A 15632-nucleotide genomic window follows, 5' to 3' on the forward strand; every position below is an offset into this window, starting at 1 on the left:
CTCTACCGGTTTTTGCTTTGCTCATCCTCCTCTGACTTTGATGTTCCTGTTTGTTAGTCTTTGTCTTGTTTCACATACGCCCTTACGCCCATGGGCATGCGGCGCATTACAAAAATCAAATAAATAAATAAATAAATAAGCAACTGGTGTGAATTTCAATTTTTTTCTGAAGTAATGCTTTAAGGAACACAGATTAATTAGAAGCAACTACGGTTGAAAGGGGACACACCGCACTAGGGGAGGATACACCTGGCACCGCTTCTCATTTCTGTCACTTAACCACGGTCTGTGAACGTGGCAAGCTGCCATGTTCTTAATGCATGCACAGAACGATCAAACAGAAATGTTAGTGCCTAATTTGGAACCAAGGTTGGGCCATTTACCCAGGGTATTATTTGGTAAACAAATCTACAATATTTTTAGATTTACTTGAAATGTTTCTAAGGATTTATATATCTGTTAGGTTGATGGGTAATGTTATTCTTGAACTTTGTATCACATTTCTGTATGTATAGATGGATGTATTTATTTATTTATGTTTTATACAGAGCAAACCTAGTTCGAGAGCAGTGCTGCGCCTAGGGATTTCCGCTCTTCCCTGAACTGCAGGAGCATTGGAGCTTTCCTGATTGCCACTGGGATGTGGTTCTACTATTTATTTATTTATTTTTATTTTTTATTTTGACATTTGTATAGCGCACCAAAGCCGGAGGCCGGAGGCTTCTGGGCTCTGGCAGAGTAGGAGAAGGACCGTTTCCTGTTATTTTCCCTGTGGGCTAGTTTAGTTTCGAGGGTAGCAATGGTCTGACTCATAGGCAAGCTTGTTCCACCTGAGGTGTCATATTTGCCCATAAGGTAGCCGGGGGTCCGGGCACATTCTGCCTCGATGGAGGTACAGGTCATTTTGATTAGGGTCCTGGCAGGGACAGGGAGCCAGAGAAGGTCACACAGGAGTGATGTAGTAGAATAGAAACTCGTGATAGTGGCATGATGGACTGATTTTGGGGGGGAGCCAGGTGTACTTTGGGAAGCCAGGCGAGTAGGGCGTCCCTATTACCACCAGTGTTACAGGTTCTTAACTCCAACAGCTGCAGTCCAGAGCCAACGGTGGTGCTGACTCCAGCTACATTGCGTTGACAGTGCAGTCTGACCCAGATGCCTGGATGTAAACCAGATATTTGCAGGGCCTGCCTCCTCCGCTCAGAACATTCAGTCTAGCCAAGGGTTCCAATGCTGTATGTAATAGGTCTTTCCTGTATCGCGTCTCATACACAATGGTCAGCCGCTATACAGTAGTGCTTGTGCCTCGCGTCCAGCTATGATAACTGTCACAGTGGCTGGTGGTACTACGGTCACTTCAGGTACTCTCTAAGATGTTAGGGTGCTGCGCTTGTTGAAAGTTAGACGGCAGGCAAAATTCCTCTTGGGTGGACTAGGTGGTCTAGGTGGTCTGGGCGGATGCTGGTTCCCAGTTGACTTGCCAACCGATGGTGTCATTGCAGCCATGCACCCATCTGGTGACGTAATTCTGATTTTGTCTGTCAGAATGTAGTAATTTTGAGGATTCAGGGGCTTCCCTGCCTTGCTGGCATATCCCACCATACCGAAGGTAGCATTTCTTATTTGCAGTGGAGTGCTACTGGTGGTAGGAAAGGATGTTACCACCACCGGCGGTATTTTTATAGTGAGGCTTCTTCATTCATTATCAATCATTCCAAGTGCCCTATCACTAGAGTTTTGTTGTTTTCTGTGCAGGCTATAAATCGACATACATATATAGGCACATACATAGATGACTTTTAAACCTTTTAAACCTGATATTCGCTCACATTCCGTATGGATACTACTACAGTTAGAATGGGGGGAAAATTAGCAAATAAGGTAGAGTGTGTGCCTGTTATATATATATAATGTTGCGGGAAGTACCCTCCAGTACTGAGTCACATCAGCAAGCCATTGTGGGTATGCAAATTAGCTCAAATGCAAGCAGTTTGCTCAAGAAAATTGCCTTTGTCTTACCCAAGACAAACATTTCTTAAGACTGCAGACAACTACATACCTTGTTTCACCCTTGTTAGGGATCATCAGTGTAGTGTAGTCTGACAGCCTAGCGGTTGGGGCATGGTTAGCAAACACCAGCAAAGTTATGCTGGTTTTAATAAGGTTTGAAAAAAGTTTCACCTGAAATGACAGTAGAATCATTAAAATATATATATACATATATATATATACACTGAATAAACTTTGTTAAAGGGATGTTATGGTAGGGATGTTATGGTTAAGTTGTACCAATATAAACCTATCAAATTCAATGAAAAAACGTTGTTGAACAGACATTATGGTTACAAGTAAAACCGAAAAAAATCTCAGAAATTTGCCAGTTATGGTAAGCCATGCAACCATAGCTCGCGCCAGCACCATGCAATGCTAAGACTAACATCCAGTACATGAAAGATGATATCACAAATGTTATTGATGACATTACTGATGACATCCCATATCTGGGCCACTTGTTTTTGTTCACTAACATGTCTAGGCTTGTTTTTATTTTGACTAACAATGAGAATATTAAAAATGGAAAAGGTGCTATAAATATATATACACATTAACCTTCTTATATCTTCTGAAAGTGCTTTCCATGGAATTTGATTTGACCTCGTAGTGCATATACATGGGGCAATACGTCGGCCTGAAACACAAAATTCATTTGTGCACATGATAATCAATGATGTCATTTTTTTTTGCTGTTGTTTCATTTTTACTTTAGTTTCCCTGTATGTGGCTCTAATTCGTTTGCATTCTGGGGATTTATATGTATGTGTTGTACTAACACAAGTATGTTGTAAGTTTGAAATTGTTAGCTATTTATTCCATGTTTAACATTATGCAAAATGTTGATAAGGTAGCATTTATTATTTTACTATTGGAAATTACCAGATTTGGTATATGCTGCAGCCATTGCCTATGTCTATGTATGATTAGGTTCCTATATTAACAACACTTGACTATAATATTTTCTTTAGATGAGAACATTCTGTAATACATGAAGCAGTTTATGATATATCTCCTGATCACACCTGACATCTTGTTACCACCATTATAAACACTACACCTTGTAGAGACTATTAATGAAAATGATTTTAATACGTGATGTCATCAGTGATGCCATCAATCACATTTGTGATATCCTCTTTCATGCACTGGGTGTTAGTCTTAGTGCACGGTGGTGGCGCGAGTTATGGTTGCTTAGCTTTCCATAACTGGCAAATTTCTGGGGTTTTTTGGTTTTACTTGTAACCATAATGTCCCCTTTAACAAAATGTTTTCAGTAAATTTCATCAGTGTTTATGAGCGCAACTTAGCCATATCGTCCCTTTAACAATGTTTTTTCAGTGAATTTCATAGATTTTTTATTAATGCAACATAACCACAATGTCCCTTTAACAATGCTTTTTTTGTGAATTTCATTAGTGCAACTTTACTCTGCTACAAGTCCCTTGTATTGTACAACCCACCCACCCCCAATGTGGCAGCTATGGAGCCCATGCACAGTGTCCGTGGATGTCGGGCGGCATTTACAAGGCTCAAAGTATTAGGGGAGACACAAAAAAGATGTACTCATCAACCAACAAATAGATGTACCTAAAACCACAACTGTTTACAACATGCAAGTATACCTTTTTGTACACATACTCAAATTTAAAAATACTATTTTTATTAATGTAAGACACATTGCAATGGAATGCACCAATCACAAACCATAACTGTACACTTCATATAATCTACTCAATACAACTCTGGATACAGATTAAGAAAAAAGTCACAGGCCCCTGTGCAGCCTGCATTGTCATGGACAGCATGGTAGACTGCGGACATGTAACAAAATCAAGACGGGGGACGATTGAATTCATTTTAATTGGTTTGCATTCAAAAAGAGTGACTCTTAAAAGAACCTTTTTCATGTTTTTGGTTTTTATATTTTTTAATGTTTGGTTTTACTAACTAAACTAAGAATACATTTCACAAATTTTCATTATTTCTTCTCACTTTCACAAAAACCTATTCAAAGCATTTTGAATGTTTTCCACAAAAGTCTGATTACCCAGATCAGTTTGCTGGACTCCATATCGCCGAAATATTTTTCTCCTATCAAATGTAATGTTCTCATCATGAAATGATGTCATGTCAACATTGCAAACAAAAGCACATACGGCTTTATTGATGTTGCACTTCGCTTTTTCCATTTGTGGACCAAATGAACTGGAATGCATCGACATCTGTCTTTGCGCTATGCGTGAACATTTTTTGGGGAATTAGGGAGCATTTTCTTCAATTTTCCCAATGTGTCCTTCATTTCAAACTGCAAAGAAATTCCAGTCACATTTCCCAAACTGTTACCACCATAATGAATGATAAAGATGTCTGGATGCTTCAATTGAACCATACTTGCACAAAATGGGAGCATGGCAACCCACTTCATGCCACGCACTCGATAATAGAACATGTCCAATTCAGAGAATCCAAGATTTTTGGCTTTTCCACAATGCTCAGCATACCTTCACCCAGTGGACCAAAGAGTACCCCAAAATCCAAACACTCTGCCTGCTGAAAGACATTGCCATGACCATTTTCAATCCTCTCAAACTCCTACTAACAAAACTCCTGCTACTCTCTCTTCCTGTACACCGCACCCATGAAACCTGATTGGCTGATCCTCGATGTGCACGGACACCTCGACTGTCTGCAGTCTCTGCAGTCCCCTTTCCATGCAAGGCATCCTCAAAAAACCCTGACGTGGCACGAGCCGTCCGCGGACTACCGTGCTGTCTGCGGGTAGATCATCCAATTGAAAGGGGTGGAGAGGGAAATGAAACACAATGTACATTATTTCATATTTAGTGGTGGCTCTGAAAAGAACTTTTTTGGGTGTTTGTTAACAAACACCCTTTTCCCTTTTTATTGCTTTTATGTATTTTTTATCCTCACAGGAACCTCTTCAATGCATTTCTAAGATTCTAAAGGAAAATTGCATTTCCGCCATCTGTGAAGTGAACTCCATCTGGACAAAAAGAATTCACACCCTGAGAATTGATATTATCATTCTCAGAAAATGACATTCATGCAGCATACAAAAAAGCAAATGCTCCTTTATTGACAATATGCCTTGATTGTTAAATTTGAGGACTGAAAACATTTTTTTGGATATCTCCATGTGTGTCTATCATTTATTTCGGAAAAAATAATCTGGGCAGCAGGACCCAGTTGCATTAGGCTTTTTGAAAAATCCTTCAGCACAACTTGCAAAGACACTGGAGTCACAAACCAGAAACTGTCCCCCCCACAATGGACAATCCCAATATCTGGACATTTAAAGTGAGCCATACTCTCACAGAATGAAAGCAAACTTGCCCAGTTTGGGCCACAAACTGCATGGCAGGAAACATTCACTTCTGCTAATCTAATATTTCCAAGAATGCCATGATTATCAGCATATACCTTCAATGACTGAATTGAAGGGACCTCCAGAATCCACACAGTCTGCCTTCTCAAACACATAGCCATAGCCATTATCACTGCTCTTACAACTCCTGCAAACAAAACTCCTACTATCCTCTCTTTCTGTATACCACACTCAGCAAGCCAAATCCCCACAGAACCCTTTCCATGCCAGGCATCCACAAAAGACCCGGATATGGCACGTGCTGTCCCCAGACTAACGCTGTGTCCGCGGATCCCGTAACACAGGGACAGCCCTTCTACCCTTTCCACTTCGATGTTCTCAACACACCCTCATTGGCTGTTTTCAAAGAGTCACACATCCATCCACCAATCACATCCCAAACCTCTACACCTAGACCTGTCATCTCATTTCAACACTTCAGATATACACTTGAACTCTCAAGTGCATATCTCCTGCTAATGAAAGGCATCTGCAGCCAAAAAGAATGCTAATGTGACAACTAATCTTCTTTTTCAATTGCAATTCAGACAATCATTCCACCATACAAATAAACTCACATAGCCAATATGTCATACTAATGCTTCTAAGGTACAATGTATATGGTACCAAAAACAACTGTAAGCTTACAGGCTTCACACATGGCCAAACATCTATTGGAAAGAAAACCTTCACAACAGAAGGTATAATATACCATGCTGGTGCTGCAACTACTTAAGGGCACTACACTGCATATATGGAACAAATACGTTGTTGTTTTGAATGTAACGATACATCCATTACCCCAAAACATAGGTTATCAGCAAATTTAACAAATGCCTACTTAATATTCCTTCAACCCAAATTTAGTCACTAAACTATTTACCAATTAGAATACGCCAGCAGATATCTAACTACATCCATAATACTGCAAGAACACTTTTGAAAGTCAATTTAGTTAGAATATGCCATATCTAACTACTTCAAAAACACCCTTCATTGCAAAGCACATCAGATACGCCATCTCAATTCTTATATGAAAAAACATCTTCTAACCTTTAATGTCGTTGTTATACGCCAACAGGTATCTAACTATTTCAAGCATTCCCTTAATTACGACATACTTCAAACAAACATACTATCACCGTTACACTCTCGTTACTGTAATTGTTTTTTTTATCTCATACAGATATTTTTCCCAATGACCAAATGATTATAATGTCAACAGCAGCAGTGTGTCATACACTAATGTTGTACCAAACATAGAACTTAATATTTACTGTTTATGAGGGTCTAAAAAAGAATTGGGCCCATTATAAGTATGGTGGTAAGGGAACAACGGCACCGGTATCGCTACCAGCACCGTTGCTACCGTACCATCATACTACGAGTTCTGCTCGCGGGTGCCTTTCCAGCCACCAGGTCTGACCTGGTGGCCGTATCGGCACCCGCGAACAGAACAGGACTGTAGCACTGGTACCGTTATTAACGGTACCGGTGCTACCACCTTCCCCTTTCCCATTCAGCCCTATGGGGCTGAATGGGGATGGGGAGTCCCTTATTACCGGCACCGGTGAATGGGCAATTACCGGGTCTGCCAAACTCGGCATGACCCAGTAATTGCCCATTAGCGGGTGCCGGTAAAATCACGGGTTCGGCGGTCCGGCGGTAATGCATACGACTACAGCTTTTAAACTATCATGCTTAACCAATTGTACTGTTTCTTTTCCACAGAAAAGAAACCAAAGATGGAGCTACATGACGCTACACCACTAAGTAGCCACAGCAATCTTATTCATCTGTGATCACTATCCTCAATTGTACTACAATCATAAGTACTGTATACAATTCAATGACATAATTCCCCCAAATTACAAACACTTTGTACTCCCACTGCATTACGTACAATTACTTTACACATATTCCTACTATGGTGATTCTAGCCATTCTCCTACTACATTACCTATAATTACAATACACATATTACTACTGTGGTCATTGTGGTCAGTGCACATATTCTGGCCACCCAGAATCTGGCAACTGACCACAACACAATTAACTGTATAACAAGTCATACACAGTCAACTAATAAAACTCACCCCCACCTCCCGCCGAAATTGACCGCGGACCTTGCAGCATTTCCAAACCCTTTTTCACCTATAAATACAGCTCTACATTACTTTAATTCCATTTCCCTACCATTTCTATGCCCGCTTCCAGCCATCAAATAACCCCAAATGTCTTTTCAGAGCTGTCTGTTCAGTGCGCTATCCGCGAACTACCTCAGTGTCCGCAGACAGCTACGGCACCTGCCCAGTCTTTTTCAACCTACAAAACACCCCCATATCATCTTTTTTCCACTCCCGCACCCTTCCCACACACTCTTTCCTCCACCAAAACACCCAAAATGTGTTTTCCAGACTTTTTCCCCACCGTGCTATCCGCGGTCAGCTGCGGCTGTCCACGGATCCAACATGGTGGGCGTTTCCAAAAAATATGACGTACATCATGTTTTTTATTGACCAATCAGCGGGAGTATCCAATGTCCGCAGACCTCATGACGCCATTTAGACCAATAGGAGACTGAACAGGGAAGTGAGTCTGCGGACCAAACCCTGTATATCACAATGTTATTTTTACCTACTTTTTGGTTATTTATAAAAAAACAACTGGATGGATTTACATCAAATTTACAAATGCACGCTTTCATGACCAAGCCCCCGGTCCTGCTGCAAATTTGGTGAAAATCCATCCATCAGTTTTGGCTGTAGACGTGAGCAAATTTTTTTCCATTGCGTCTATGGGAAAAAACACACATTTTGGGAATCCCTATAACTTTGCCCCCTACCCCTCAACAAAACCTCACCAGACTCTGCAGTATCGCTCTGACGGCCCATATACTTTTTTTGCAAAGTTTTGTAAGGATTCGTCCAGGGGGGGCGAAGTCATAAGCCGCCCAAAAAGTGCTCTCCTTGTGGGTTGAGCAACTTAACCATAACTACAGGGCTGCTACCACAGGCCCTGTAAAACATATATATATATATATATACACACACACTGAAGAAAACTTTAGTTAAGGGACAGTTAAGGTGGTTAGATTTAAGGCAACAAAAAACTTGGTATTCAGCGGATGTGGGGAGTGGTGATCATCATAACTCTGCTTCCCCGCATTGATGGCCCCTAGAATCAATGATGTGTTCACACACACACACACCGCAGCAGTGAGTACTCAACCCACTGAGCTAACTTTGTTTATCATTGTGAATCCCATCTGTTATGTATGTATGGGCTTTGCAACAGGGAGGACGGCGAGTTAAAATGCTCATCACTTCCTGCATCCGCTGAATTTCAAGGGTTTTGCTGTGTTAAATTTGATCACCTTAACTGTCCCTTAACTAACGTTTTTTCAGTGAACTATGGTAAAACAAAGGTTTTGTAATACCATAGTTTATTCACAGTCACTAGCCATGGCCTTCTGTCATAGGCAGTGGCCACGTCCTTCAGCCATGCCCACTGTGCATGTTCCCCCTATAGGTTTCCTTAGGGCCCACTAGCCATGGCTTTCAGCCGTGGCCACTGTACATGTTCCACCTATAGGTTTCCTTAGGGCCCACTAGCCATAGTCTTCAGCCGTGGCCACTGTGCATGTTCCACCTATAGGTTTCCTTAGGGCCCACTAGCCATGGCTAGAGGCCACGGCCGACTGCATGTTCCGCCAATAGGTTGCTTTAGGGCCCACTATCCATAGCCTTCCTCCGTGCCACTGTCCATGCTAAACTATTAGGTTTCTTTATGGCCCTCTAGCCATAGCCTTTGGCCATGGGCACTTTTTCAGTTTAAAAAAAAAAATATTTTCCCATTCCTGCAGTACCTGTAAAATTTCCTTTTTTTAAAAACTCTTTTTTGATGCTTGCGGTTATGCAATTGCACTACTCATAACCTGGGTATAACCGCGGGTATATGAAAATGCTCGAAAGATCCAAAGCTCTTCCCCACCCTTAAAGGCACTCAATTTCAAAGGTTTTGTTATACCATAGTTTATTCACAGTCTCTAGCCATGGCCTTCAGCCATGCCCGCTGTCCATGTTCCATCAATAGGTTTCTTTAGGGCCTACTAGCCATGGCCGACTCTCCATGTTCCACCAAAAGGTTTCTTTAGAGCCCACTAGCATGCCCTTTGGCAGTGTCCAATGTACCTGTTCTACCTATAGTTTTCCTTAGGGCCCACTGGCCATGGCGTTTGGCTGTGGCCACTGTCCATGTTGCACCAATAGGTTTCCTTAGGGCCCACAAGACATGGCGTTCGGCTGTGTCCACTATCCATGTTGCACCAATAGGTTTCTTTAGGGCCCACTAGCCATGGCCTTTGGCTCGGTTATCCCCAGGTATAACCATGGTTATACGAAAATGCTTGAAAGTTCCAAAGCTTTCCCCACCCTCACCCCTCACAGGCACTCACCAAGTGCCCCCTCCGCTTCCCGTGGTCCCCCCACTACCCTCAGGTGCATTTTCCCCTCCCTACCCCTCTCAGGTAACCCCCTATCAATCTTTGTTTCATGTGATGCACTTTCATTTCCACTCACGTCTTCCGTTGTAGCCGCGGTTAGAACTGTGGATTGCGCATGCTATTCCGGGGGTTATATGAAAACGTTCATCCCCTTAACTTGATCCCCATCCACCCCCAACTCCCTAATTTCTCATGGTGTCCTCCCCACACCTAGCCTGATGCCATTTCATCCTTTTTCGTCCTCCAAATGCCTTTTTTAATGAATCATTCCCACACTTTCCAGTCTGGTGGGGAGGAAGGTCTGTGACAAACTTTGTTTTCTAAATATCAGCCAAATCCATCATGCAAGTCAAAAGATATTAGCAATTCAATTTTCCTATGGAAGTGGATACTCACATTAACTATAGTGCGGCAATACACACACACAGAACAATTCATTCACCACTGAATACTTGGGAAACACAATGGCAATTCTCCACGTTTAGGATCTTTTAATAAATATATTCCCAAGCTCTCAGCTGTGAATTCTTTAGGCGTTCATGTACAGTAGGAAGCCACTGTGAGTGAATAAGTGTGTGTCTCAGAGAGTGAGTTAAGAGAGGAAGAAAATCAGTAAGAGTGTGAGTGACTGCGTTAGTGAATCAGTGGTACAGTCCGGGACAATAATTACAGGTCCAAGCGAAGTAAGGGCCTCAAAACAAGGCCCCTGGTGCCGTTACCAGGCAGATCCGACCGCCACCACACAAATATTGGTGCTAGCCTCTCGGGCTCAGCTAAGAGGTGCTAATAGCAAATTCATAAAACTAAATAAAATGCCCTGACGCGTGTGTGCTAATCGCAGTGGAGCCCGTCATAGAAATGGAAGACGTCCTCTGCGTGTGCACCGTCTTCCAATTCCACGACTGGCTGGGGTCGGAGCCCGATTTATCCACTGAGCAGAAGTTGGCAGTGAAGGTAAGTGTAGGGCGTTTTAGCAGAGAAGATTTAGGAGGAAGCGGATAAGCAGGAGAAGAGATATTTAGGCGAGAGCGGTTTGTGGATGACGGAGCTAGAGTACTGCGACAGTGTGGTGGGTGGCGGGGTGGGACAAATGTGCCAACCACAGGATAGAAAGTGGGCTTTGATTATAAGATTCAGTCTGTGTTAAACGAGACCTGATTGACTAGCGCCTTCTGCTGGATGCTAAAATACGGAATGAACGATCTTCAAGACTGGAAAGATACCCACAACATCTAGCACCAGACTCACCCCCTATTAAAATAAAATATACATTCATTCATTCATTCATTTTGTCATTTGCATAGAGCCTTTCACCATAATTATGTTACCAACGTGCTGTTGATTGAACTCCCTTGGAAGGACAGGAATCCAAATTTGGAAGAGCCGAGAAGTGCTATTATGCATGTGTGCATTAGACATTAAGGTTATGTGAGGGTGACCGAGATTCTGCTAGTCAGCCATGGCATGTGGATGAGAGTGGCGGTGGTAAACTATAAACTAAACAGGTGGATTGTGTTTAATGAGATAGAGAATTATGTGGGAAGCTACAGTTCTGATTGGAGTCTTTAAGGGCAGCTTCATTCTTATGGCAGAGGTGTCGTGCAATAGTGTTTGTGTTATATGTGAGTGCAAGGTGTGTGGAATGAGCCTGTGCCTTCTAAGTTATGAAGGTGTGAAGTGTGAGGGGAGAAAAAAGGCTAGCTGTACAAATAACAATGTTTGCATCGTGGGTTCTGTCTATGTACCAAGAGCAGTGCTACGCATCACAGACAAGGCAAGTGCTAAATGAATACACAATACTCACCTACTGCGAGGATCTTAGAATGATGAAATGCAATCCCTAGTCCCTTCTAGTGCGAACAAGACCCCCCCTTTCATGTTTTCTTACGGCGGCATGTCCCACCCTCATGTGCATTAGAGTAACATGCAGTGCCTACTATAATAGAGGCGTCCGATGGGCACAATTGTGGAGGATCTGAGAGGTTACCTAAGTTGCAATTTAAGTGTGATGCACTGCCCACGCTCCGTGCCGATATGAGTGCAATACCTGGCCCACTGTCAGGATTCTAATCCTTCTTGAGTCATCCGTATGGGGTTGGTGACCCAAAGCGGGTTTTGAGGGGGCAGAGCACAGAAGAGGAAGGAGAGACGAGGCCAGTATTTGAGAGAGGGACATGTGGGAGAGAGTGCATGGGGGAAACGGGAGGGGACACTGCTGGAGGAAGCTAGTGTGCGAGAGGGGGCGTGGGTGCAGGGGATGCAGGCAGGAATCAGGAAGTGGAAGGGAGCAGCCAGGTTTTGAGCCCCTTCCTAAAGTCCAGGTGATCCTCTATGAGACAGAGAGAGAGAGGGGGTGGGGGTTCCAGAAGATGGGTGCAAGGATGGAGAAACAGGCACCTCCTAGTGTGGAGAATTTGAAAGGGGGTCTACCAGGAAGTGTGCCTAGACTGATCTCAGCATTCGGGTGGGGCGTTAGCGTGTGAGCCTGTTTTGGATGAATTCAGGGCCGTTTTTTGTGGATGGCATGGTGGGTAAAGCACTTCAAGTGTAAGGGCTTTTGAAAATTCTGGAGGTCATAAAATAGCTTGAAATGGTGTGTAGATTGGGAAATCCTCTACACCTTTTCTGTGTTACACAGAAGGGAAGCCATAGAATACCTCACTTTGCTCATGTTTAGTGCAATGCCCTCTTGGGAAGAGCGAAAAGATTCAAAATGCTGTGGTGCACATCGTCTTTCAGATGAAGTGCCTAGAGCCCACATCAGCAGCCAGGAGGAGTCTCCACTGGCTGCCAGTCTCAGCTAGAATACTGTTTAACCTTTTGACAATTTGTCACAATGTGTCTATGGTGACACACCTATATACCTCAAGAGCAGGCTGAGACTATATATGCCTAGTAGATCTCTTCGCTCAGCTCAGGCCTGCTCCCTACAAGTAGACCGAGTTAAAAGAGCTTGCGGAAATGGTCACACTTCTCATGTGCAGGACACACAGGCCTGGAATGCCCTGCTGGTTCTCTTACGTAACACAGCCAATCTCCTGATCTTCCGGAAACAGTTGAAGACCTTTTTATTCTCATAATTTTTCTGAGCCAGCTACCTGGTTGTATTAGATAGGGCTCCGTCTTCCTTCTTCATGGCGCCTTGATGCCCTCGGGCTTTGGCGCCTTATAAATAACATAACATAACATTAGAAAAACAATGTAATTGAAGTCATTCACAGGCTATATCACAGAGCAGGGTCTGGTTATTAGTTTTACACATACTCATGGAAATCGAAGAGTGTTTTTACTGCCACCTGTTCTTGCCCACTTTAAATTGCCTATTGAGAAATGACAATGAGGGGAGGATAGCTCAGGGGCAACGTGCTTGCCTTGGAAGCAAGACAGCATGGAGCAACACAGGTTCAATTCCCGGTTCTGCACTTAGAAACCTCTGGTACACTGTTATAAATAACCTATCATATCATAAATGTGCACTTTACACAGCAAAAAAAGAAGAAACACCAATGAAGGGCCCCTAGCAAACATACAAGTTAAATAAACGTATTTATTTTTGTAAGTAATTTACATGCAGGAATGTTAAATAGTGAGTCTTTAAATTGAATTCTCAAATTATATTGTCTATTGAGTCCTCTTTCACTCAAAGCATGGTGAATGTGCAGAGGGCAAAGCAAGGTGATGTGTGGGCTTTAAACAGTCTAAATTAAAGTGTATTGATCATTCTTCATCATAGCAACCATTGGCATTGGGATTTCACTGAGCGTGATTAATTAGTGTAACTCATTTTGTATCTTAAACTGGTTGGATTACATCTATTTTGTAATACAGAGCTGTGCTTCTCTTGTCCTGAAAGGGAAGGGAGCCTGTACGTGATAGATATTGTAAGCACCATGCACCAAGTTCATAAAAATACCTTTGTCAAATAAATAAATAAATAAATAAATAAATAAATAAATACATAAATAAATAAGTTGAGGGCATTGGCAACTGGCTTCACCAAATGGGAACAGAAACCAACTGCGCGGCGGGGGTTGGAGGGGGTGCACTGTGCAGGCAGTGATGGGATGACGGCAGGACTTTGTAATCTCTCTGTACACGAGAGGGCTCACCGTTTCCAGTCCCCCTGGGGGCTGTCGCCTAATGCAGACACGATAAACACGGGCTTATCGTGGTTCAAGGGGCATGTGTCTGACTGGACGTGTCACTCAGCGGAATCATTCGCTAGGATTACACTGGAAACCCGAGAGCTCTGCATATTTACCAGCTCAGCCGCCTAACCACAGAAACAGCCCCTCCCGGCCAAAAGACAGCAGAGAGCGCTCCAGGCTGCAAGTATGCCGAACAGCTGCTCGGGAGATGAGACCATTAGCCTCCCCTGAATGCTAGCACGGGCGAAGGCTTGCACGCCAGAGCAACTAGGAACTCAACTCCTCACAACGGTCTTCATCAGGTGCAAGAGACTGTACGGCTGCAGGGAAGTTGCCCGCGGGAGGGGGGCGACCCCCCTGTCAGGGAACTCTCTGAAAAGTCTCACGCTTACCTCGTGCAGGGGTTCATGACTTTCCCAAAGACGAATGACTCGGCAGTTCAAAGTTGCTTTGGTGCTGGCTGTCCCACGCCAGGCTCCTGGGCTCAGCTGCGGTCCACCCCCTGTCACCGTCACCACTTACTCACGGCTAATGTGACCGGGCTTTTCATTAAAGAAACTGCCCGACCTCTTGGTGTTTTTTTTCTCCCGAGTGATGTCACATCCTGATTTTGTCTAGAACTGTACAGCTGTCCTTGTACTAACTTGCTGAGAAAAAAAGAGGCAGCGCTCCCATCCCCCTCACCTCCTGGCTCCGTCTCTTCTCTTTTTCTCCCGCACACACTCCCACTGTACGGTACTCCCTCCTCACAACACACACACACAACCTTCCTGTCTCAGGTTTCCCCCCTTCTAACGCGCACATACCTGAGCTCTGTTGTCATGGCAGATTCTCCTGAAAGCTCTGTAAACACAGCTCTCTCTGTACTCTCTACGTCCCGCATCACATGCACGCCACAAAGCCAGACCAGTCGGGGAGCTAAACAGCGCTGGCCTTCAGCGTCGCCCCGTAACCAGGCCAGGTGACTCTTCTGCACAGACAGCACGTGACGGTGTGTTTAGGGAAAAAGGGGCAAAGTAGTTCGTCAATGTGTCAAATAGTCAAGAGTTGTCACCGGCGACTCGCACCAGATTCTAAAAAGTATCTTAATATTTCCAATATTTACAAGGCAATTCACACGAGAAACACGCAAACACACAGTCACACAGGTGGTCATTTTTCGGAGAGCATACAAGCCACTCTGGAAACCACTTGTCGAAGTTAGTTTCTTGTTCAACCAACTTATTTTTCACTGGCTAACGCACTTACGTTGCCTGAGTTTAGGGTATTGGCTTCTTACCTGGGGCACACTGCTCACGAGCAGTGCTTTAAGTGGGCAGGAGCTAGCTGGGACCAAGCATCCCGAGTCTCTGAGATGAGCTCCCGAATCCAGGCACTGCCATGGCTCACCCCAATTAGTCCCAGCCACGACGACCTCTCAGGCAGCCGTTTAACCCAGGTCTGCACCTTTACACGGCTGCCTTCAGGTGTTGGCATTTTGGATTAATCCGAAATACTGACACCTGAAATCAGATGTGTAACGGAGCAGCACTTCGGCTAA

The 15632-nt window shown here is 43.7% G+C and overlaps 1 protein-coding gene across 2 annotated transcripts in view; it reads right to left on the bottom strand.

The window, feature by feature from the left end:
• The window catches only part of MOB3C (MOB kinase activator 3C), a 537932-nt gene extending 522945 nt beyond the window's left edge, over positions 1–14987 (bottom strand). Inside the window, exon 1 of one of the 2 annotated variants that reach the window (XM_069642262.1) lies at positions 14899–14987. The gene's annotated coding sequence lies outside the window, so the exon portion shown is untranslated. Of the gene's footprint in view, positions 1–14484; positions 14710–14898 lie in introns of those variants that run through there. The other variant, XM_069642261.1, reaches the window with a different exon arrangement.
• Between the last annotated feature and the right edge of the window lie 645 nt (positions 14988–15632).

Source organism: Ambystoma mexicanum, chromosome 1q, assembly GCF_040938575.1.
Source record: "Ambystoma mexicanum isolate Mex_15411 chromosome 1q, UKY_AmexF1_1, whole genome shotgun sequence".
In the NCBI taxonomy this organism is placed as follows: Eukaryota; Metazoa; Chordata; class Amphibia; order Caudata; family Ambystomatidae; genus Ambystoma; species Ambystoma mexicanum.